The sequence below is a fragment of the Crotalus tigris genome, unplaced genomic scaffold, assembly GCF_016545835.1.
Source record: "Crotalus tigris isolate CLP2741 ecotype Arizona unplaced genomic scaffold, ASM1654583v1 scf7180000018806.1695572, whole genome shotgun sequence".
Taxonomy (NCBI): domain Eukaryota; kingdom Metazoa; phylum Chordata; class Lepidosauria; order Squamata; family Viperidae; genus Crotalus; species Crotalus tigris.
Genome location: NW_024097205.1, coordinates 378989 through 391031, shown reverse-complemented (window position 1 = coordinate 391031; position 12043 = coordinate 378989). Strand labels below are relative to the sequence as shown.

Below are 12043 nucleotides of genomic sequence, written 5' to 3'. Positions count from 1 at the left end.
GCCCGAGACTGCTGGGCGGACGATGACTGGATTAGAATATCGTCCAGGTAGCACTGGACTCTGACTGGTACGTTTCTTAGTTGTGCTGCCAGAACCGCCAGAATCTTGGTGAACACCCTGGGCGCTGATGACAGGCCGAATGGAAGTGCCCTGTATTGAAAATGGTGCCCCCTGTAGGCAAACCGTAGAAAGCGGCGGTGAGCCAGAGAGATAGGGATGTGCAAGTATGCCTCCGTGAGGTCGATCGATGCCAGAAAATCCCCTTTCCTTACGCTTCCAAGGATGGAGCGTAGTGTCTGCATTTTGAATTTGCGGTATTTTATGTAGAAATTTAGCCTTTTCAAATCCAAAACGGCTCTCCAACCCCCCGAGGGTTTTGGGACCACGAAGAGGATAGAATAAAACCCCTGGTCTCTCTGGTTCATAGGCACCGGCTCTACGGCCCGTATGTTTAGAAGGTGCTGAACGGCCTCGTTCATGAGCCTTCTCTTTGTTGGGTTTGTGGGACAGGGGCACGGGCGGAAGCGGTTCGGGGGCTTTGAGAGAAATTCTAGAGATAGACCATGACGTATGGTGTTCCTGACCCATACGTCCGTGGTGGTCTCTTCCCACTGGGGAGCAAACCCTGCTAGTCTGCCCCCTATGGGAAGGTCTGGGCGGGAGTCATCTGGTACGGCGGAAGGGGCGGTTGTTCCCCCGAAAGGGCCGTCTTCCCTGTGTTTGCCTATGTCTTGTGTTCTGTCTGTCCCCCTGTCTTTCCCTATCCTGTCTAGCTTGGAAGGGTTGGGAATTTTGAAAGTAGTTGACCCTGGCTTCCGTACGAAAGGATTGTTTCCTTCCCCAGGAGCCGGGTCTCTTGTCCTGCCTTTTAAGCATGTGTTTAAGGACCTTGCGCTTGTCCTTGTTCTCTGTCAGGTATGGCGTTAGTGCCTCACCAAACAGCTTTGCCCCTTGGTACGGAGCCGAAGCCAATTTCCACTTGGATTTGGTATCCGCCTGCCAGTTCTTTAGCCAGAGGATGCGCCTGCTCGTGTTGTTTGCCGCCATTGCCTTGGCTGAAAACTTGGTCGCTAAAAGTGTTGCGTCCGACGCATATTCCGTGGCCGCTACCATTTTGCTGAGTTCCTGATGAGTGCGTATATCTTCCATGGGAACCCGGCCCTGTAGCTCACGGAGCCAACAAAGTGTGGCTCTGGTGAAAAAGGACGCGGAGGTAGACGCCCTGGTAGCCCAAGCTATTGCCTGGTGCGTTCTCCTGTAGTTGGACTCACTCTTTCGGTCCTCGGCTTTAAGAGCCTCAGCAAAATCTCCTGATATGGCCGTGTCCGATATCAGGGGACCTATGGGTTCGTCCACCACCGGCACCTCCAATGTTCCCTCTAGCTCCCTTGCTACGTTAAATAGCTTCCTCTCCGCATTGCTAGGAAGCGGTAGGGAGGTTGGCGCTGCCCACTGTTTCCTTATTGTGTTTAGGAACATGGTCGGGCATGGTATGCGGTGTTGAGTGGTTACCTTTTCGGCGAACGTCGGCTCAGCCTCCGTGTCAACTGTGACAGGCTCCGCTGGTGTCCCATGCCCCAGATGGGCTGTGGCCTCAGCCTTGCGCAGAATAGTAACAAAAAGAGAAGGGTTAAACAGGCCGCTGAAGGACGGCCCTTGAGGTGAGGTGTCCTCCTCCTCCTCAGACATTTGAATCCCTTGTGACGTACCTGGCTGGTCCAGGTAAGCTTCCTCAGAGACCGACGAGTCTGAGACGGAGGAGAGGTCCTGATGGTCCTCCGTTTCCTCCCGATGCCTCGTTCTAAGTCCTAGAGACTTGGCTTTTGAAGTTTGAGCCCTGGCCTCAAATGCACGGTCCACTGCCTGTGCTATTAGGGTAGCTAGCAGATCCCCCGTCAATGCAGGAGGAGTGACCATTGCCTGCGACCCTGCAGGTGCTGTGGTTAGCATGGTCCTCGGGGTTTCCTGTAACCTCCGTGGGGAGGGGGATCGGGAGAGCGATGAGAATTCGCCTATCCCACCCTCTGTTTGGGACTGTGATGAGCTCCCTAATGACCAAATGGCCCGTGGGGATGAAGGGAGACCCAGCGGTAGATCAGGACCTATTCCCCCATTCTGCCTATTTTCAATTCTGGCCCTTTTCTGGGCTCTGTCGAACTCTTTTTCTAGGGCTTGGTGTCTTCTGATTGCCTGTTTGTCAGCCTTCTTTGATGACTTCCTTGCAGCCTTTCTAGGGGCTGCAGAGGATTCCGAATCCTCTGAAGCAGGTGCTCCAGAGGATGAAGGCGGGGCTCCAGTGGAGGGAATGATTGCTTCCTCCATTCTCCACTAACGCTGGGCCGCGATAGGGGGGACCCAGGTAGTAGGAGAGCTCCAACTTTGAGTAAGGACAGGCGCACTACTGGGGGCGTCTGGAACTCAGGAGCAGACTCTGCCAAATTGTCAGAGTTAGTCACTGTGCACGGATAAGAACAGGCACGCTAATGGGAATGCCTGGAACCCGGCTTGACTATGGTGGGTAAGGACAGGCACGCGACTGGGGATGCCTGGACCCACCACTAAATCCAGAGGCGTACGGGCCACTAATGGGGGACCCGAAGTCTGGAAGGAGCCAAAGGCAACTAAACACAGTTAGTTATGAAAGGTTCTTATTTACTTTAGGTAGAAGACACCAAGTCCTGGAACCAGTAGCTATGTGTCTGATTTGAATGTCTCTGAATGAATAATAGATGCTTTAGTACCCCAGTACTGCTTGCCTATTAATTCACTCCAGCGGCTGAACCTAGCTTTCTTAAGGAACTTTAACTCCCCTGTTTGGACAAAAAATATGGCCGCCGCTGCCAGGAAACTACTGCGCATGTGTTAACAAGGCTGCCTATGCCACGTGCGGTTGTAACAAAGAGCTGCGCGTGCTTCCAGCTGTGCAGACAATGGCGCCTCGTTTAAAAAATCCTGAGCAGCCTGGAGTGAAAAGACTGCTCCTTCGCACGCCAGCTGTTTCCCTTAATCAATCTCCCTCCCAGCATGCGTCCCCTTTGTCCTCCGCTTCCCTCGCTAACTGCTTGCCTTTCTGTCTTTTTTTTGTTTGTTTGTTTGTTTTAAACGCGAGGGGTTGCCCGAGCCTCCCCGTTTGTTTAAGGCGGCTGCCGGCTGCTGGAAGGTGGCTGGGGTTGGTTAGGGAGGGGAGTTAGGGATTTCCCCCTTTTAAGTGGGGGTGGTTTCCCCTGTAGGAATCTGACTTCCTGAGTTTTACAATTTAGCAAGGAAATTTTTGAGTGGTCAATTAAATTGAATTAAATTATCTCTAATTAACTTTTAAACTAAGCAATTTCAGCTACTAGAAAAAATCCCCCCTAATGGAAAGGAACTATACCTGCCCAGGAGCCAAAAGTTGTAGATGTCTCTGCATGGCCAGATCAGTCAAGACTAAAGGATCATGGTCCAAGACGGGGCGTGGCAACTTTGGCTGACTGATCTGATTGGCCAGGAATACAGTCTCAACCCACTGCGTGGATTATCCATCTCCAGTGCTGGAGAAGGAAAAGTTTTGCCTTTAATTGCGTATTACTCTGTATGAAAATATTATTTGGATCAATTTTTTAAGCTTTTTTATATTTTTACCAAGCATGATAAAATGTTCCTTCATGATTTCCACATTATCTTTATATGATCTTCATAATTTCTCTGGTGTCATACTAATGGTATATCATTTTATAAAAATCCTCTTTAAGATTATAACAATGTACATTTCAATCCTTTCAACTACATATTTTTTCATTGTTCCATCTGCATATTATAATCAAAGTTTTAGTACACTGAAAAGATCATGAATTCTTTGACCTCTTCTTCTGTTTCAAATTTAGTAAACGCTTATACATTTTAGCAATTACATGTTTCAACATTGTTTATGATTCTGTTTCAAATTCTGTCTTAGATTGTTCAATACCATGAATTCTACTTTAAAACTTTCTGATTACTATCAGACCACTGACAATTATGCCCCTCTGCCGTGCTTCCTATTTGTTTCTGAAAACAATTCAAAGCAATGTCTAACCAAAACAAAATAAATAAATCCTAAATGGCTTCAAAGCATGTGAGAGGTCAATGTATGCCAGAAGTTGTCAGAAGTCTGTGTTTATTTTGTGTGTAGAGTTACTACAGTTCTATAATTTCGTTTCTTAACATTTTCTGACAGAGTCATGATATAAGTCAGTCAAGATATTCAGTTCAGTTGTATAATTCAGAGTTTGGTTTTATTCTATAAAGTGAAGGTCCCAGTTTTAGGCAAAGGTAGTGAAAGTAACATCTTCTATATATAAACCTCTTTATATTACCATCAGAATCATGCTTACTTGACAGGGTTCTTTTCCCCTGAGAATTTAATTTTCTAGTTTCCTACAGTTTCCTGCATTTGGAGCTATGATTATTAGAATTCTCTGCAATGTAGACAAACCCATTATCACATGACATTACTAATTTATCTTTTTGATTAAAATTATAACTTGTTTTATTATCCTAAGATTTTTGTGGGAGCTTGCTTTTTGTTCTCTTTACTATTTAAAGCATGAGTACCAATGTTCATTTTATTGTTGCTATACTTGCTGTCAGCTGCCTTGAATGCTTGGAAGTATTTTCAGGTGAAAAATACACATATTTAAAATTTAAAACAGAGAAAGCAAAATAAATTTTGATCCAGAAATCATGACATCTGGTTAAGTGCAGGAAATAAATGCTTTCAACCAATAGTTGAGCACCTTTACAAAAGTTGAACCATTGTTCTTTAGTTTCCAGATAAATAGGGGAAATGGGTAGGAATGTGATGTAGTAAAAGATTTTTTTTTAATCATTTATTTGGAAAGATGTTTTAATCTCTCCTTCCTAAGTCTCTGCGCCCTTTATAACAATTTTCAGCTACTGTTAGTAATAAAATATATGCTTAAAAAAGGGAGTCTTGTTCTTGAAATTCTTAGCATGCTCTGATAATGATCACAGTATAATGAATATGAAATTGTAGCTACTATTGGTCTGCTGATGTCATATAGTATATTCCTGTATTATTGCTTATTGTTGACCAGTTGTTTTACTTCTATCAAGTTGACTCTACATTCTACCAGATCAGGGGTGTTGAACTGCTGGCCCACAGGCCAGATGTCGCACCCACCCCAGCTCCAGCAAGGGGAAAAAATTCACAATACATGACGTGGCGAGTTTGACACCTCTAGATCTTCTTCCACATGCTTCAGACAAGTTTTCTTTGGAGTTGATTGCTGTACTTTACAACATGGGGCATAATTCCCAGAACAGTTAATAAAGACATCAGCTTGGAACCATGTAGCAGATATGCCCAAACCATCACATTTCTATAGTTATGAATTTCATCAGCTGCTATAGGTTGGTTGAAGCTTCATTCTCTAATTGTTCCATTTTGTATACTACCATAGATTGAAAGGCCTAGTATTTTGCACAGGCAGATTCTTTATCAAATAACAGCATTGGTAGCATTAATGATAAATATGCTTGCTTATAGATAAACATATTTATATATTTTTATAGCAATGCTTATGCTGTGTTTCTGTCAGAATCTCCTTATCAGGGCTTTGCAGGCTGAGGCAGATGATCAGTTTGATTTTTTAATATTGTCTGTGGCAGCTATTTTTAGTTTTTGGCCAATTGATCTGAGATATTTAATTGTTCAACTTGCTCAACCTGAGTTCTGTCAAAGTGGATAGGAGCCATCATTTTTGAATATCTAGTTCTTGTCAGTATTGATGGTTAAGCGATATAGATAAGCAGCAGTTACTTAACCTTAGGATGTCTAAGCTTTTATTTCACTGTTTGCAAAAATCAGATATAGCTCACCCCTGGTGAGAGCTGATGATGATTGGGTCCTTCTGTCCCTCTTCTCAGATGACCAGTCTGCCTAGCCCAGACATAACTTGCCACATCTTGTCAAATTTTTGAGGCTTTAATTTAGATAATAGTCCTTTCTAGCCAGAGATGATGAATCAGAAAAAACTGCACCAAGTCAGGAATGCAGCCACTTCTGAGCTTCGCTGCTGAATTGGGATTGTTACCTCTCTTATGGCAGCAGGAATGCAATTCACAGCCCAGAATTCCTCAGCAGTTCTCTCCCTCAGAACAACACTGATTCTCCCTCCGAAAACACTGCCTCTCCATCTCCCTCTGTTCTGTTTCTCCAGCCTTTTTTTAGTCCCTCCCCATGAGCAGCCTCTTCCTTTTTCTCCTCTGAGTTACTGGACAGGTAATTCTGCTCCTCTGCATTTTGATTCCAATTTCCTCCCCTAGAGACCACGTCTCACTCCAAGTCCCCTCAGTCCTCCCCCTGTTCAGAGTTCAAAGACCAGTTTCCAGGCCCCAGCAGTCAGGGAGTGCTGGATAACTGACCTATCAAAGATCGGCTGTTTGCAGTCTAAATTCTTTTCTGGATGAAAGGGCCTGAGCAGTTCAGAGAGTAGAGAAACACCAGCAGCCGCTGTAAGTCTTTGTGTAATTTGCAAGAGGAAAATGCTGCTGATAAAGCATGACTACACATAATATCATTAAGCAAACATTAGATCTGTGATGAATTCATCTTGTCCAAATCTGACACAATGCTCAGCAGCAAAGACTTTCCACATGACTGCATCATCACAATATTAGAGAGCAGGAGAGATGCTACTGTAGTGTTACATCAGTACGTATGCCACACTGAAGGTTTTCAAGTCCATCTCTGGAGGTTTTGAAGAAAAGATTACACAGCCATCCAGAATGGTTTGAGGATTCCTCCACTAAGCAGGAGGTTGAAGACATCCAAGGTCCCTTCCAACCCTATGATTCTATGATAGAGGGAAGTTGTTGGATATTTTGCCATTAACAAAGATGTGATTTTTCATACGCCTCCTGCGGGAGGTTATTATTTTAGATGGCACACATTCCACAGTGAGTACCTTTCAGAACATTGGCCAATGGCTACTGACAGATGCTGCTATAAATTAACACCCTATTTCCATAACAGTGCATTCCTTGAGAAATTATTGTAGTCATAAATTTGGTCATAAAATTCCATTTTAGGGAAAAAAATGCCCTGTTTTCTTTTGGGCTAGATGTTCCTGTCCATTCTTTTCTTTTCTTTTCTTTCTTTTTTCTCTTTTAGTCAAGGTTGATTCCTGGAAACTGCCTGGTACAGTAGTCTTTGCAGTTTTCTTGGCATGATTTCAATAGTGGTTTGCCATTACCTCCTTCTTACCATGTTTTCCCCAAAATAAGACCGGGTCTTATATTAATTTTTGCTCCAAAAGGCACATTAGGACTTATTTTCTGCATAGGGATTATTTTCTGGGATATACAGTATTAAATGCATCTGTCTGACTGATGATCTTAACTGGGGCTTATATTATGTTCTGAAAAATCATGCTAGGGCTTATTTTCTGGTGGGTCTTATTTTTGGGGAAACAGGGGTAAGTCAGAGAGAGAGTATCTGACTGAGGAAATCCAGTATCTCGCGCTGCCTAAAGTGGAACTAGAACTCATGGTCTCCTGGTTCCAGCTTATTGCTTTAACCACTACACCAAACTGGCTCTTGGATTACTTTCATAAATATCTTGCCTACAATTAACAACAAATTAATTCCATAGTAATTCTTACATTCCTCATTGTCTTTTTCCTTGAAAACTTAAGCAATTATTTCTTGTTTCTACAGATATGATATTTCCTTAAACTGCCAGATCATTTGAAGGAGTGAGTGAAGCAAATAAATTAGCATAAAACCACCAGCCTTTAGTATTTCTACAGTAATTTTATCAGCTCCAGCACCTTTCTCTCTTTTTTTTAATTGAGTGATTATTTCAGTGATTCTGGCTTCACATTTTTCAGTGGTTCCATCTGGCCCATCAAAAATGGTGGTTATACTGCAGTGTTCTCTGCAACAGAGTGCTTGTAAAGGAATTTGAAATACTCAGGCCAATGATTCAGTTGTTTAATTCCAAAGTACACAAAAGTGTGTTCTGATTTTCTGTCATTCATGCATTGAAATTTACTTCTGAGCTCGTATAGCATGATATAAAGGCTACAGTATTCTCGTCAATATGCAGCTTCTTCATTCTTCTTCAGTGTTATTTCAATAGCCATTTTGTTTTGCTTTAAGGTGTTTTCATATCTTTGAATATGAATGCTTGGCTTTCATTGAAAAGCCATGGTTTTGTTTGCTGTTTTTCTATAGAACAGATTTTTGCCATATTCATTAATTATTTGAGAGAAATAGCTCATTTTACCACCACCTCACCTCCCACAATTACTGTATCTGTATTGTGAAGTCAAAAGTGTTTGTAAGCAATTAAGAATAAATAATACAAGGTTATAAAATATGTTAAGAGAGCACCGTTGAAAATTGTTAGCATGTTTCACATTACTTATGTACTAGAGTGTTGAAAGTTGAGAAAGATAAGAGATATGAATGGTTCGTTTGTTCTATAGGTGGGGATTGATTTTCAGGAAATTGGCATTCAAATACTACTTTAGACATTGTTGAAGATAAATATTTAAAATATGCATTTATTTTGTAGACTTAAAACTTGTTGAACGTGGGGAAGAATTCTTATTAACTCTGCATGCTCAGCTATTAGCAGAATAAAATAATTGGTACAGTTGTCCCATACCATTATGGAACCCACAAATCATCTACTTTTGGAAGACCAGATGGTCCATTTGCAATTTTTAAAATATATTTGAGCACTCTCAGTAAAAATAGATTGAGGGGGAAGGATGGAAGGTAGCAAAATTTATAAAATAGTAGCAATGTAGGACATAGCTGAATAGTCAACACTAGCTCATTTTCTATGAACTAGTGTTGAGTATCCAGCTATGTCCTACATTGCTATTATTTTGTAACTGTTTCTACCTTCTATCCCTCTGCAAGGTTCCTTCAATCTCTGTTATTCTATTATCTGTTTTCTATATGTCTCAGCAGGTAATAATAATTAGCCTATTGTAGGTGACTTCAGTTTTGTTTAGTATTTGAATGGGGTATGACTAGGGACTTCCAGGTCTAATTCTACCAAGAAAACCTCATGGATGCAGTTGCCAGAAAAGTATGACTGGAGATGCTTTACCATATTTAGGTTTACTTATTAATATGACTGTACTATCTCTGTACTGCATGACAGAAAGTTTGTAAATTTTTTTGAAATTATCCTATAATTCTTCAGTATAAAAACCTACTATGTGATCAGAGCAATTAAAAAGTCATATGGAAGAAGAAGTGTGATGGGCTCCAAGAAAAAGTCTCTTGAGTACCGTATTGGAGACAACTACTATATTTTGCAAACATATGAAGCAGTAGTGCATGCTGTACAGGTAATCCTCAGTTTACGATGGCAATTGAGCCCAACATTTCTGTTGCTCAGTGAAACATTTATTCAATGAATTTTGCCCCGTTATACAACTTTTCTTGCTACAGTTGTTAAATTAAGTTAGGAACATGATTGTTAAGTGAATCTGCCTTTCCCATTGATTTTGCTTGTTAGAAGATTGAAAAAGGGGATCACATGACCCCGGGACACTGCAACTGTCATAAATATGAGTCAGTTGCCAAGCATCTGAATTTTGATCACATGACCATGGGATACTACAACAGTCGTAAGTGTAAAAAATGGTCACAAGTCACTTTTTTCAGTACGGTTGTAACTTTGAATGGTCACTAATGGTCACTAAGTAAGTTGAAGGCTACCAGTACTTTAGGACCTTTTATTAACTAGTTTATTCAACTAAAGCTGCCTATTGTCTTGTGTCATTTATCCATGTTCTCCAGACTGAATATAATGTAATGTAATACAATAGAATGCAATAGCAATCTAATATAAATTTTATCTCTGCTATTATATTATCATAATTGTGATATCATTAATGCTTGCTTTGACAAGCTGTACTGAAAACAATTGGCCACTTAATTATCAGCAAAAAGAATGGGTATTAATCAGTTGACCAGTTTTTCTTATAGTGATCCTTGTTTGTTGAGTTCAGCCAGATAACCCTCTGATTACTTGGCAGGTGCCCTTCCTGATGCCTTTGGCTTGGCTGCAGGAGAAACCAGACATCTCTTTTCCAGAGGCATCTGCCTGATCAGGCAATGCAAGGGCTTCTTAGATCTTACATAGGTTCTTTTTCTAAATGAGTTTAGAACTGAAAGATTGCCACGCCTGTTGTTTAAACATGGCTTTGGCAATCTTTAAGAAAGTGTTATATATGCCTAAAAATAGGACTAGCTCTCTCTTGAACTGTAATCCTTTGTTTTACAAAAGTTTGATTTAAGTCAGGAAAGAGAGCCAGATTCTGCCAGCTCTATGTTGCTGGTTCCACCATAGTGAGTTCATTAGAGGTGTATCTGCCAAGGAGACACTTCTCATGGCTGTATTTTTCACTTTTTCTGTTACAGGTAGTCCTTGGTTAATGCCCATTTGTTCAGTGACTATTAAAATTTATGACAGTGCTGAATAAGGAAACTTACAGCAGCCATTGCAACATCCCCCTGATCATGTGATTGTAATTCAGGCACTTGGCAACTGGCTCACAGTTATGACAGTTGCATTGTCCTACAGTCACTTGATTGCCATTTGTGACCTTCACTGCTGACTCCTTGACCAATAAAGTCAGTGAGGAAACCAGAATGAGGTCACAAATGGCAGTGATATGATGCTGTGCTAAACTATCCTGTGGAATTTGTTTAAATGCTTCTGGAAGTGTAGAAACTGGTGTCATAAATCAGTGTGATCATATGCATTTGCACTTTATGACCACATTGCTTAACAATGATTTCCCAATCCCAATTACTGTTGTTAATGGAGGACTACTTGCATGTTAGTAAGAAAGGAGTTCCATCTGTCCCATTCCATCCGATACTTTCAATACTGCCTTTGCAACTGAGAATGGAAATCAGTCATTATTGATTGTCCCTCCTGTGTTCACCCTGTCTGCCCAACTCTTATTTGATACAGAGAGCAACTGGCTCTGTGGCCCATCAGACAGATCACAGGCATGAAGCAAAGACATGATATAAAGAGGGAGTGCCCACAATGTTCCTCCTGTAACCTGTCAGTGGGACTGTTTTTCTCAACATGGTTCTTTCACCTCTTTTTAAACCCCATCCAAAATAGCTTGGCCAATAGGTCATTTGTAGAAGAAAAGCAGGAAGTGAAATATCAGGGAGTGACCCCTTTTCAATAAGCAAGGGATGCTTGGTGGGACTAAATATGAAACCAAGGGAATTTGCCAACTTTCCCCTTTTTAAAACTATAGAAACAACACTATTCCCTCCCTGTTACTGAAGCAGAATAGGTTCAGCAATTAGAACAGCAAATTTTATATTGACCTACTTTGCTGCTGTTTCAGGAACTGGTGGATTGCATTTTAATGTGGAATCTGGCCAAGCTCAATTTATTTTATGAACAAAGATTGCTTTCCTTGACAGGCCATCAGGGACATGGCCTTTTGCATGACTCTTAGGACAAATGTAAATTTGCTTTGCTTTAATTGACAGAACATTTTGCTCCAGTTTGGAATTTCTATAAATAGTAGAGCAAATTAAGATATTGAGAATTTAAAAAATAACCCAGACCTCTGAGTTTTCATGTCATTCTTCTAAAGTGCAAAGTCAACCTACTTTCTTAAAGTAGTGAAACATGCTTAAAAGCAGATTCAACAGTTTGGCAACTCTGTGACTGCAGGCACTTTTCTCCTTTGCTTCCAGCAAGCCTCTTTTCCCAACCTGCATATCACATTATCTATTTTGCTACTGCCTGCCCAGCCCTAAATGTCTTCAGAAGAAGGAAGACATGATGTCAGAGGGAATACTGAAAGGTCCTGTTCTCTCTCCCACTACCTTGACGTAAGGTCAGTCTTTCCAAAATGATTGATCAAAGGGGAATCTTCTACACTCTGTTCAAAAGAAGTAAGGCCTTTAATGAGAGAGAAGAGCATCTCCTCTACAACAACATCCACAGGTATATAAGGCAACTATAAAGTATCAGAGAGGGAGGGATAAGAAAATATG

At 41.4% G+C, this 12043-nt stretch overlaps 1 protein-coding gene across 1 annotated transcript in view; it reads left to right on the top strand.

The window, feature by feature from the left end:
- The window catches only part of CLMN (calmin), a 98443-nt gene that overhangs the window by 36196 nt on the left and 50204 nt on the right, over positions 1-12043 (top strand). The gene's annotated exons all lie outside the window — the stretch shown is intronic.